Below are 13646 nucleotides of genomic sequence, written 5' to 3' on the forward strand. Positions count from 1 at the left end.
CAAGGAGTTGATGAATTCTTACTCATCTTCCATACCACTGTAACATCCATGCTGAACCCCATCACGTATACCTTAATGAACCAAGAAGTCAAGGCAGCACTGAGAAGAACTCTGGGTCTGATGAAAGTTCTGATAATAAGAAGGTAATTAAAGATCCCAAAGTACTTTTTAAAAAGGTGCAAAGTCTGTGAAAACAAAACAAAACAAAATCCCTTTGGTCTTTCTTTCTGTCTTGAAACAAACTTTTAGAAACATAACTTTGTTTTAGTGTGTTCCCTTTGTTCCCCACCATGCTTAATTGCAAACAATTGTAATATATGTTTGCTACTAAATTACTTTAGTAGATTAGTCCAGTACTTAAATGTTTTCATCCGGGCAGCGTTTAAACCACATGTTAATGTCTCAGGGTCCTTGAAAATTCTCTGTACCCATTCTTAGCTATTTGGAAATCTTCCACAAATTGTTTGTAAATGATCTCAACTCATTGTGCTACAATTCCATATTCCTCAGTACATGTAAATTCATTGCATTGGACTGGAACTGCTAAGTAGTTCTCGGGACAGTGAATTGTTAGGCTCTGCTTTGTGTAACATTTGGTCAGTCCCTACTTCAGTTCTGGGCACCCAGGCCCTATGATCTTAGAACAGGAGTAGTCTTTCCCCCACTTTTTGATCTATAGGGCAGTGGTAAAGAATTTCAGCCAGATGTTTCTCAACATAAATATCATAGTTTCAGATAAACACACACATACACACATGCACAGACTCACACACAAACACACACACACGCACACACACACACACACAAACAAGCATGCATGAACACATTATACAAGAATTGATGTGGGTTTACAAGTGACAGAATACAAATAGAAAAGCCGGCTAGTGTCAGATAATTAGATTCAGGTTGCTATTAAACAAGAATATGAAATAACGTAAAATTAGAATTTGAGTCTTTAGAAATATATTGAAACAAAAATAAAATTCCATTTAAGTGTGCTGAAAATATGGAACACATTAAAAAAATAACCATGACACTAAAACTACAGTATTGTTTTAGGCATGAGTCACCCAACCAGAAAGACAATAATTATATTCTCCTCGGACTCATTGTTCTGAGTGTACTTATAAGCAGTAAGGACCATTCAGGTCAAAATGTTGGTTAAAAAAATGACTGAGATGCTACAAACAAATCCTAAAGTTTTGAAGAGACATACAGTCTTTCCACAGGCATTAAGTAATTCTCCTATTATTTCTATTACTTTAAAAAGAATTACAAAAGAAAATACATTAAAATATTTTAACTATGAAAGGAAAATAATTTAAAATAATTTCATTGCTACATAATTGGGTGTTGTTAAGATGACAGGCATCCTCCTAATGTATAACTGCGATAAGTAAAGCAAAAAACACTTTTTGGTATCTGTGTCAAATACATATAATCTCAACCTATAAGAGAAAAACAACTGGACAAATCCAAATTCAGAGACATTTCAGCAAAGTATTTTTCTTCAAAGGTGTAGTCACATAAGATAAAAATAGTAATGAATTATCACAGAATAGAATAACATAAGATATGTAATAACTAAATGTCAACTGGATTTCTGGATTGAAAATGGGCATAGATAGTGTACAGTTCTAGAAACATTGTTATTATGATTTGATCAACCTACAAAATTACTTTTAACATTTTTTTCAATTTTCTAATTTTTTGAGAATTAGTCATTAGATTGATTAAAGTATATAAAATTTAGTAATTAGGTTACGATATAAAACCATACTGTTTCCTATCAATTAAATCTCCTTTTCCTGTATTGTTTGAATTCTGCTTTATTTTTTGTATTGATTCATATTATTAATTTATTTATGTCTCAAATGCTGTCATTTTTCCTGTTTTCCCCCACAGATTCCCTTAACCCAATCACCATCCTTTTCTGATTTCTTCTTTCAAAGAGTCAAAACAACAGGAGTTATAAGGCATGTTCAGTCCCTGAATAGCTGTTCATATGGCCATGCATTTGAAAATCTACAACATTGATAATGCAGACATCAGGAAATATCATTCAAAAATGATCTTCAAATATTAAATAATCTCCACTTATCAGCTAACAACTATCAGCTTTACAAAACAGGAAGAATCCAAGAGGAAAAATATCCTTGTAATGTACGTAGATAAAATTGATCAGATAAGAAGGAAATCAGAGAGCAACCTTCCTGGATTCAACACAAGAGAGCCTCAGTTCCTGTAGTGTATTCGGTATGAGTTTATAGAGTTTATGGGTTAATACCTGGAAATGAACTCCTACAAAAACCAACAACAAACAGACCACAAACTGAAATATTTATAAAAGCCAAACAAATATGTGGAAAGTATTATTTTCAGCTTTATATGAGAATACTAATGTTTAATTGTATATTAATAAAATTTTAATTTAATAACTGCATATTTTATTGCAAATTTTTAAATAAATAGATTTTAAGTGACTCATGTGATCATTAACCTTAGTGGCTTTGATTGCATTATAGATCAATAAAGTGTTTATTTGACTGTGTTTATCACTATGAATATTCACCAAAATCAAATTATGTGAACCAGGAACTGCTCTTCTGTTTTCATAGTTTTTGTTGTACATATGTTAGAGTTTTATCTGCTTATTCGTGTGTGCAATACATTCATGCCTAGTGTCCAGGAGGTTTAAGAGGGTGTGAGATTCCATGATGCTGAAATTACAGCCACTTGTGAACTGTCACTTGGGAGCTAGGGTTCAGTCCTGAATTCTCTTGAAGAACACATAATGTTATTAATCACCAAATCATTTCTTCATCTTAAGCAAATGCCACTTCTTTGTAAATATAGTTCCTAAGCTGTCCTGTCTTCACCATAGACCACTGTTTTCTCAAATGTGATAATTTATTAAACACACACCCACCTGCTTCTTACCTTCATATATATTCACACAAACACACATACAAACAGAAACACACACACTCACACACAGAGACACACGCACAACTGCTCTTACCTTCAAGTTTACTTACATACTTACTTACACACACACACACACACACACACACACACACACACACCTGCTTCTTACCTTCAAGTAGACTTAGTTATTTTCACATTAATTTGTTTATTTATTCACTTTACATGCTGCACCCTGCCCCCCTCCAGTTCACCCCTCTCACAATCCTTTGCCCATCCCTTTCTCTTTAGAGCAGGAGGGGAACCCTCGGGTAGCTCCTCCCCTTGCATATCCAGTCTCTATGATCACATCTGCTGATACTGAGGCCAGACACAGCATCCTAGATGGATTGGGGTGGGGAGCTAGAAGTGATTTCCAGAAAGAGGCAGAGAGCTGGGGTAAGAGATGCCCATTAATCAATGGGTGTTTCCTTAGCTGAGAATCACAGTCTCAGTGATATGGACCTAAAGAAACCATCTGCTGTCGCCAGAGAGCAACCCAAATGGAATGATAAAGAGACACCAACTTTAGACACAAAATTCATTCTGACCACAAGAAATGAAAGGGCTGTGCATAGAGAAGATAGTGAAAAATGATCAACCAATGGTTAGTGCAGATTGAGACCCACCCCATGGATGAGCACCGATCCCTTACACTATTAATATGACTCTGTTATGCTTGCAGACAGCAGTCTAGCATGGCTTCCCTCTGTGAGATTCCACTAAGCTGCTGACTCAGACAGAAGCAGGCATCATCTAGTCAAACCACGGTGGAGCTTGGGGACTCTGATGGAAGAAGAGAATGAAAAGGATTATGGCCTCTAAGGATATAGGCACTCCACAGGCTTTGTCTTCATGCAGGTACCGAACAGCTAGTATTGGGCCTTCCCAAAACATGCTGTCTGTAGATGGGATATTTGTTTTTAAAATTCATTTATTTATTTACTCACTTTACATCCCAAAATGGGTGCTCCATCTTCATGGGATGCCAACACTCATTGTCCGGGGCACTTATAAAAAGACAAAGCTACACATTTGTTACCTATGTCCTGGGAGCTCAGGTTCAGTCTATGTTCACTCTCTGGTTGGTGGTTCAGTCTTTGGCAGACCCCAAGTGTCACTGTGAGTTGACTCTACTGGTCTTGCTGTGGAGTCCCACATATCATCTGGGCCTTGATTCTTCACCTTATTTTTTAAAGACTCCCCAACCTCCAGCTCTTGTTTGGTGGTGAATCTTTACACTTATTTCTCTCAGCTGTTGGGGGGTGGAGTCACAGAGAGGTCAGTTATGCTAGGATTGTGTCTGCAAGCACGGTAGAGTATCTTTAATAGTGTCAGGTATCGGTGATTGCCCACGGGTAGGGCTCAATCTGAGCTAAACATTGGTTGGAAGTTCCTTCCATGTCTGCTCTATCTATCTTCGTATCTGAAGATCTTGTAGGCTGTGTTCATTTTGATTGAAGGTTTTGTGGGTAGGTTTTTGTCCTTGTCACATCACTGGGAGTCATTCCTGGCTACAGAAGTGGCAAATTAAAGATCTGTATCCCCACTGCTACAGTCCCCCAAATAGACACCATGTACCCTCGCCTTTCCCAGGTCTCTGGCACCTCCTAGAGATGTGCACCCCACACTTGTGATTTCCATTCTCTTTTCCCTGCTTTCCCTATAACTAATTCCTCCAAAGGCCACCATTCCCCACCTCCCCTCCCATTCAGTTTCCTCCCACCCTCCACCCTTCTCAATATCTATTATGCTAAATACATTTTAAAGTCAATATTTAGGAAAAAACACTGAGTAAGTGTAAGAAGTATCCCATAAGTAATTGTGGTGGATGTTTAGGGAAGACATGAACATGTTAATTTTTATAGAGGTCAAAATTACTACATATATTGTTAGAAGAGACACTGTCTTCATTACATTCAACATGAAGGAAACCATTTATATATTCTTTTAAGTTATACAAGGGAATCTGTTAAAAGAGTTACACACATCACACAAATTTATTACCTTAAAGCTCCCTTTATTGCAAATATTTACACAATGTAAAGTACAAAGGCTTACACTCATGTGAGTGTACTTTGTTTCAAAGTTAACGTTTAGAAATACAGGTTGATGAGAACAGTCATCTCAGACTCAGAGGGGATAAATACATCAGGGTGTCATGTATTACCTTACCTGTGTTCTTTCCTTTATTCCTGCTGAAGACAAATCTCATTTGCAGCCCCTACTGTGTGAGATGGATTAGAAAATGCCTGAGAGTCTACAACCCAGAAAGAAAAAAGACAACATCTCCAAATAGTACACACAGTCAAAACTTTCTTGTAGATCTTAACACTTGAAACAAAATGCAAAGAGAAAATCCATTTCCTAGGATATTACAATAAACAGGAAAGGGTACCTGTAGGAAACATTCTCAGGGGATTTTAAACTTCTGTACGTAAGAACGAAATTGCCTCCATTTACGTGAAGATTTGTTTCTTTGGCAAGAAAGTCAGTTTGTCTCTTGACGGTTGTGCTGTCTGTTCAATACTAATGCAACGGTGATGCTTTATGAATGTGAACAGATAAACATACCAGTTTTCACTTCTTCAAAGAATTTCAAGAAGAACCTGAAAGAGAATGTATAATGTTTTAGAAATGAAATATGTGAATTTAAATTAGCCAGCAAAAATATGTTGTTAAAAGTTTCTGCCTTCTATTAATAATTTTGACTATTCTTGCTATGAATAAAAAGACGGTTATATAATGTCTACCAATCCCCAAAGCCTGAAACATTGTGGAAAACTGTCTTATTCCTCCCTAACTTGATGTCTCTCTCATGTTGAAGAGCAAGAAACTTTCTGTACTTGCATGTATTTGCTCTTGGGAGCATGCAAATAAATCTTTCAGTTCCAAGAACAAAGACATGGCCGTCCAATGGGACCCATATGAAATAAAATCTTTCTTCCTGATGTCAATGAACTTTGGCACACCAGTAACAATGCAGATAGCAATATAATGGAATAATCCTGTAATAATAATAATAATAATAATAATAATAATAATAATAATAATAATAATAAAATAATAATAACAACAACAATAATAATGGACTAAACCCCTCAAGGGATCACGGAGTAAGGATAGTAAAAGTTGAGATGTGTTTTTCAGGTGATATTGTATCCAGGAAAGCAAGTTTCAATAGGACAGACTCCTCACACATGAAAATTACTCAACCTGTCAGGGCCTCACAGAGAGAGTTGAGAACCAGAGTGGTCTTTTAGGACAAGAGAAAGATTCGCCAACCTCCTAAAAAGAAAAGGAATCCAGACAGTCTGTGTGAGGATGGTTAGCTTATGCATGATAAACACACACACACACACACACACACACACACACCCATACACACACACACACATGCTCTCACACACACACAGATTCACAGAGAAACACAGCAAGAGATATAGACAGTTAGACAAACAGACATACACACAGAGAGACACAGACAGACACAAACACACAGACACAGACACACACACACACACACACACACACACACACTCTTCTCTTGTCTCCTTCCTAGAGTGTCCAGGGGCACAACATGTGTGAAAGGATGAAGTGGGACCAGGAAATAGTCAGTCAGCAGAAGATTTGTCTGCCTGCAAGTGAATTTTGGTTTCTTCCAAGGATTTAAGTGTCACAGCTCTGTTAGAAGGTATTCAGGGACACGCTATGTCTGTGTGCATATATTTTACTCAGGATGAACAAGGGCTAAATAAACCTTGGAGAGGAGGAAGGGGTTTTCGTTTGCATTTACATCAGTTGCAGGTTTAAGGTACCAGTAAGTCCTCCTTTGCTATATCTTTATAATCTCTATCCCCGCATCGGTCTCTTGTTCAAGGATCTCAACTTTATCTCCTCAGAAATTGACTCCACTGAATGTGCCCCATCCCCACCCCTGATGTCCTACTTGCTCGATTTCAAAAGATTACAGGTTCGTACTCTGTATCTCTGTCAGATTAAATTCTCAGGAACGTGGCCCTCTAGACACGATGAATTAACCAGTGCTTCCATCGAGTTTTCACATTAAACCGTATCCCCTATTTCTGGCCAGTTCTCTCAGCACCGCGCTATCACTCCATCATCCCCGCTGACCCTCCACTCCTGTCCTCACTCGCCCTCACTCACTCACAGAACCTGTTCCAGTTTTCCTTTCAGAGAGGTCGATGCTTTTCCCTCACGGGCCTTCTTCTTTCCTGTGTTCTCTCTGCATTTGTAGATTGTAAATAGAATATGATTTATCTCAAAGCCGATACAATGCATAGGTAAACGCCTGCCATGTTTGTGTATCTAGATCTCAGTTCCCTCCTGTGCTGACTTTTTTTAGTTTCATCTATTTCCTCTTAAACTTCATGATATCATGCCTTGATCACTATGCTGTCATTCCTCCACCCCAATGATGTCATGCCCAACCACCATGATGTCATGCTCCACACCCATGATGTCATGCCTTTGCCCCTTGCTAGAATGGTTGCATCTATTCACCAGGTAACATTCTGAATGCTGCCCTGTCACCACACTCCTCCAGTCCCCCACCAATTACAGTCCCTCCTTGTACCCTCTCCCCTTCTCCTCTGAGAGGGTGGAGGGAAACCTATGGGTGTAACCTCTCCTCTTGCACATCAAGTCTCTGCAGGCCTAGACTCATCGTCTCCCACCAGGTCCTGAAAACGCAGCCTGGGTAGAAAAACAGAATACGCAGACAGACGATGGGTTTAGTGAACCCACATGAAGACCATAGTGCTCCTCTGCCTCTCTCAGTCCTTCCCTCAGTTCTTCAGTGAGACTCACTGAGCTCCATCCGAAATTTGGCCATGCATCTGTGCACCGGTGTCAGTCGGCTGCTCGGTGGAGCCCTGCAGAGGACAATAACTCTACCCTCCTGTCTGCAAACAAAAGAAAGGACCATAAATAATGTAAGTGTTTGCCGTCTGCCCATAGGATAAGTCTCACATCCGGCCACTTATCCTTTTGCCATTCCCTCATTTCCTCTTCCATCTCTGTCCCTGTGTCTTTAATAGAAAGTGCAAATTCTTGGTAAATATTTTGGGGGTGGATTTGTGTACTTATCCTTCCACCTTAGGTCCTCTGTGGCTACGAAAAGTGACCATTTCAATCTCCGTATCCCCACTGTTATGAGTCTCAGTTAAAGTCACCCTCCTGGATGCAGGGATAGCCTCACGCATCCCAGACTGCAGAAAAATCATACAGATAGCACCCACCCTGGACAGTCACTGATTTCAGTTTATTTCCTTGGCCCTCTGTCCCTCTTGCCCATCTGTCCCAAGAAATGATTCTCAAACCTCATTTCCCTTCCCATACACTCAGCCACCCAATCCTTTTCTTCCACCTGCCTCCTCTCATTATTTTATTTCTCCTTTTGTGTGAAATTCAAGCATTTTTCTTGGGTCTTTATTCATGTTTACCCTATTTGGTTCCATAGATCATAGTGTGTGAATTCTGTACTTTATGGCTAATACCCTCTTTTACATGAGTATGTACATGCTATTTTGGGTCTCAGTTACCTCATTCAGAATAATAATTTCTCATTACATCTACTTGACCGAATCTTCACAATGTCCATATTTTTCATTAGCTGTGTAGTATAGCATAGTGTAAATGAACCATATTTTCTGTAGCCAGTATTTGTTTGAGGCGCATCTGGCTTATTTCTCTTTTCTGTTCATTATGAAAAAAGCAGTTAGGAACCTTATGGAGCACATGTCCTTGGGGTATGGCAGAGGTCTTTTCAGATATAAGACCAGGTGTAGTATAGCTGTGTCTTTAGGAAGAATATTCCCCATTTTCTCAGAATCTACTGGAAAGATATGCAAAGCATTATACGGATTTGCTCTTCCACCAGCAAAAGCAAGTTGTATCCTGATATTTATCTGCTTCCTCAAAGGAGGTTCGCCACTGACTATCCCCCTATCTTGGACTCAGGTGATCACATATGAACCTTCTTCAAATTTTAACTGGTCAGTAAATACTAGAGCTTATTACTGATAGCCAGAGGGGAAAGTTGGTACTGGAGGTTTGATGGTGGTGTTAGGTAAAGAGGCAGAAGAGGGTAAGAGGGGAAGGGAGAGGGCTGAAGATAAAGAGGAGGAAGTAATGTTGGAAACAATCCATATGGCCTGGAGAATGCACATTTAGCAAGGGGTTTTATGATTGGGGTATAAGTTATGATAATGTTAGATCTACCCAATACACGTTTATAGATTATAATTATAATAAACAGATTGTGTGTTTTCTTTATAGGCTCATTGGTTTCTGAAATGCCAACAAGCTTTCCTCTACAGTATTTGTGGATCAAATACTCTGTTAATATATATCTCCCCTTTTAGGGGCTCTAACCATTGATCCATAGTCCAGTAGACACAGCTGTCTCTTCCTCAGTCATGTCTCTTGTATTTTCTGTGGATATCTGTTTCTTCAGTGATCCATGCCCAGTGTTCCTTTTTCTCAAGGTCTTCAATGATCTCACCCAGAGGAGTTTCAATTTTCTCAACTCGTTCCATTAGTTGACCACAACTTCACAATGTCCTTATTTTTCATAGCTGTATAGTATTCCACTTCAAATATTTCCTGTTAACAGTGAACCATTGCGAACAGGCTAAAAATTCCCAAGGAAACTTTAAACATTCATTCTCTAAAGCTAGATCTCTTCATCCCATAATGCTTGGGTTGACTGAATGGCATGGCATGAGCAGATTTTTCTAATGGACATCAAAGCCACTTCCTTCTCCAGTAATGGCTGCCATCCCTCTGTAAGAGATTTTTACCCAGGTTATTTTCGGTGACTGATGTGATTTGAAATTGTGACAACATCTGCTTGCTAGAGTGACAGAGATGTTTGAGGTTGACCATGCTTCCACAGCCAGATGCCCTTCACCAGAGGAATGGATACAGAAAATGGCCTATATTTACACAATGGACTACTACTCAGCTATCAAAATCAATGTGTATGAAATTCATAAGCATAATGGATGGACCTAGAAAATATCATCCTGAGTGAGGTTACCTAATAACAGAAAAACACACAAAGTATGCACTCATTGAAAATTGGATATCAGCCCAAATTCTCTAATTACTTATGATACAATGCCCAGACCACATGAAACTCAAGAAGGAAGACCAAAATGCAAATGTTTCAGTCCTTCCTTTAAAGGGTAAATAAAATATCTATATGAGGGGTAGGGAGGCATTGTTTTTAGGAGACTGAAAGAATGGCCATTCAGAGACTGCTGGACATGTGTCACACACAAACACACACACACACACACACACACACACACTCACACACACACATATATATGCACCAAAACTATTATGGATAAAATAAGGATTTGAGAGTTTATCATTTGAATTCGCTACAAAATATTTACACTGTTATATTCACTCTATAGCTGGGCCCCCTTTGTTGCCAAATTCATTGCAAAAATGGAATTGTAAAACAGAATTTTTGAGTACACATTAAGGAATATTTATAAAGTCCCCTATCAAGGAATGTACAATAAGAAAGTGAAATACAATATTCATTCAATTAAATATCTGTAGGGAGAATACTGGACTTTGGGATACAAAGAAAATGTAGAAAATTGAACTATATATCACAGGAATGAACCTGGGAATTAATTATTATCTAGAAGAATTCCTCCACTCCATATTCCTAAATCTTTTCTACCAATGCCAAACCTTGACTACCTTTCTCCATTCATAGCATGTAACCACTAATGAAGCAAAGAGATTTCTCTAGCTTTAGAGAGATGGACTACCTAAAGGTTTCCACTGTGTCACAGGAGACATACCTGGAAAGGGCACTCCAAATCTGGTCAATGTAGGGAAATCTGTTTAGCAGGTGGGACATGGCATGTCTCAGTGACATCATCATTAGGCCCTCCCGTAAGTATCTCTTGTAACCTGGAAGCCTCTAGCTGCTTCTGTGATGTCACAAGTGTTGTCCTGGCTGCAACTGCCTCTCAGATACTCCTGCTGTACCTCTAGGGTTTACTAATTGACCTCTAATTCAGAGTAAATTGCCATAGGGGAGGGAGAAAAAAGAGGATTAAGATATCAGTGATGGGGAAAAGGAAGCTGCCTTTCTGTCTTTGTATAAAAAAAGGAAGAAATATGTGATTCTTGGGATAGCTCAGAGAGTCCTTAGTATTGATTAAGTGGGATATCTGAACAGTTAGCCTTGATGTGAGCCTTCCGCATATGGGAATCAGAAGCTGGGAGCCTCTCATAAGCAACTGGAGTTTCCTGTTCGTATCATTACTGAAAGTCAGAGAGTTTATAACATTATTTTTTTTCTATTCAAAAACCAAGTGATGGGCAGGGCACAGTTGTTTTCCTGAGAGCTCATAGCCTTTATTCTTTTTGTCAAGAAGAAAAAGGTCCAAAGGAAGAAGGGAAAGACAAATATTGAGTCCTCAGCTCAGAGTAAACTCCTCCATGCTTTGGATACCTATAGTGCAGTTTTTGTCTGACACTGATATCTGAGAGAGAGAACTTTTTGTAGTTGAGTCTTCATCATCTCAGTCTTTCCACTAGTATTACTCTATCATTCCATTACAATGACGTTTACATTTCTGAGTCAATAGCTGTGAATACTTCACAGTGTTCTTTAATTTCTTTCATTTTTTTTATTTTTTAGCAAATTGTATTCCTTTTTAAATTTGGTATATCTATATTTACATTTCAAATCTTATGTCCCTTCCCAATTTCCTTCCCATAAGATCTCTGACAGGTCCCCCTCCTCTTTTATAACCCCCATTATTGTCTGCTTTCAGTTCACTGGTTTGCCACTAGAATGCACTTCTGTATTTGATATGCTCTAGCTGTGTCTCACATGGAAGATCTATGTACAGTTCCTGTCAGCATTCACTTCTTAGCTTCATCAATCTTATCTATTTTGGTGAGTGATATATATATATATATATATATATATATATATATATATATATATATATATATATATATTTCTGCCACAAGTTCGGCATGATCTGAATGGGATTCCATCAGTCTCTGCTCTAAATTCATAGATAGTATTGTTCCACCTTTTAAAAAGGAGTGAAGCATGCACATTTTGTGTGTTCTTTTCTTGAGCTTCCAGTTGTCTGTGGACTGCATCTTGGGTAACTTGAGATTTTTTGCCAATATTCACTTATGATTTCATACCATATGTGTTTTCCTGTAATTGGGTTACCTCAATCAGTGTGATATTTTCTAGTTCATTCCATTTGTCTATAACTTTTTTGAGATCATTGGTTTTGATACCCTAGTAGTACACCATTGTATAGATATACCATATTTTCTGTATTCATCCCTCTGATGAATGCCATTCGGGTTCCTTCTAGCTCCTGGGTATTATAAATAAGGCTGCTATGACCACAGTTGAGGATGTGTCCTTTAAGTATATTGGAGCATCTTTGGATTATATGCCAAGTAGAGTTGTATATGGATTCTCAGGTAGTGAAATTTCCAATTTTCTGAGGAATCTCCAGACTGATATCCAGAGTGGTTAACCAGTTTGTAATCCCACCAACAAAGAAGGAGCAATCCTCTTTCTTGACATCCTTATAAAGATCTGCTGTCTCCTGAGTTTTTATTTTAGCCATTCTTACATGTGTGAGGAGGAATCTCAGAGTTGTTTTCATTTACATTTCCTTGATGACTAAAAATGATGAACATTTCTTTAGATGGTTGTCAGATATTTGATATTCCTCAGTTGAGAAATCTTTGTTTAGTTCTGGACCACAATTTTAATAGGGTTATTTGTCTCTCTGCAGAGTTACTTCTTGAATTCTTTGTATGTATTAGGTAATAGCCCTCTGTCACATGTAGGATTGGTGATATATATATATATATATATATATATATATATATATATATATATATAATCTCAAAGTTGTTCTGTTCCTTGATACCCACTAGCAAGTTGCTCAATAAGGGGTACAACAACAAGGAGTTGGTGAGCAAAGTTCCTCTATTAGGGGCTTTAGCAAGCTGAATGAATCCTCAGGCCTCCATATTTGTTAGGACAGGAATCTATATGGATGTCACACTGTCATTTAGACAGAGTACACCAAAAACATCATATTATTTCCACAGTACAGTATTGGAGCTACTACATATCACACACATGGCATGCTGAGGTTATTGTTAAACAGAGATGACAGCAATCTCTCCCTCCTCTTGTCAGGAATTTATTCTTCCATAAGGAAAATCAGTGTTTATTGTTATGTTTCAAAGCCTATATAAAGGTCTGATCCTGAAAAAGGGTTTATAAAGTTCATCCTGGTTTTATATGAGAAATTTGGAAAGCCAGATGTATCCCCATAGTGTTTGTGACATCTAATAAGCACACAGTGGCATGTGTTGGCTGAAAGAATAACATAGTGTACAACAAGGTACATGATCAGCCTGCTGTAAAGGTTATTCTTTTTCACAGGTGAAAGGCTATGTATCATAGGATTTGTGTATTACAACAGCAGCTGATGACAAGTTTGAAGAAGCATTCCTGAGGGCTCCAATAGATTTTCAACACAGTGATATGCCATGGCAAGTAGGACCTAGCAATCACTTGACTTGGAAACATCATATAATGTGATGTTTGACAGCTAGGTTGGATGATTCTG

General features: G+C 38.3%; 1 long non-coding RNA gene across 2 annotated transcripts in view; it reads left to right on the plus strand.

Moving 5' to 3' along the window:
- The first annotated feature begins 938 nt into the window (after positions 1-938).
- Positions 939-13646, plus strand: part of LOC134484584 (uncharacterized) — a 40566-nt gene continuing 27858 nt past the window's right edge. The window contains exons 1-2 of one of the 2 annotated variants that reach the window (XR_010062059.1): positions 939-2256; positions 3650-3825. This is a non-coding gene — a long non-coding RNA (uncharacterized LOC134484584). The remainder of the gene's footprint in view (positions 2257-3649; positions 3826-13646) is intronic. The other variant, XR_010062060.1, reaches the window with a different exon arrangement.

This window comes from Rattus norvegicus (assembly GCF_036323735.1).
Source record: "Rattus norvegicus strain BN/NHsdMcwi chromosome Y unlocalized genomic scaffold, GRCr8 chrY_unlocalized_13, whole genome shotgun sequence".
In the NCBI taxonomy this organism is placed as follows: domain Eukaryota; kingdom Metazoa; phylum Chordata; class Mammalia; order Rodentia; family Muridae; genus Rattus; species Rattus norvegicus.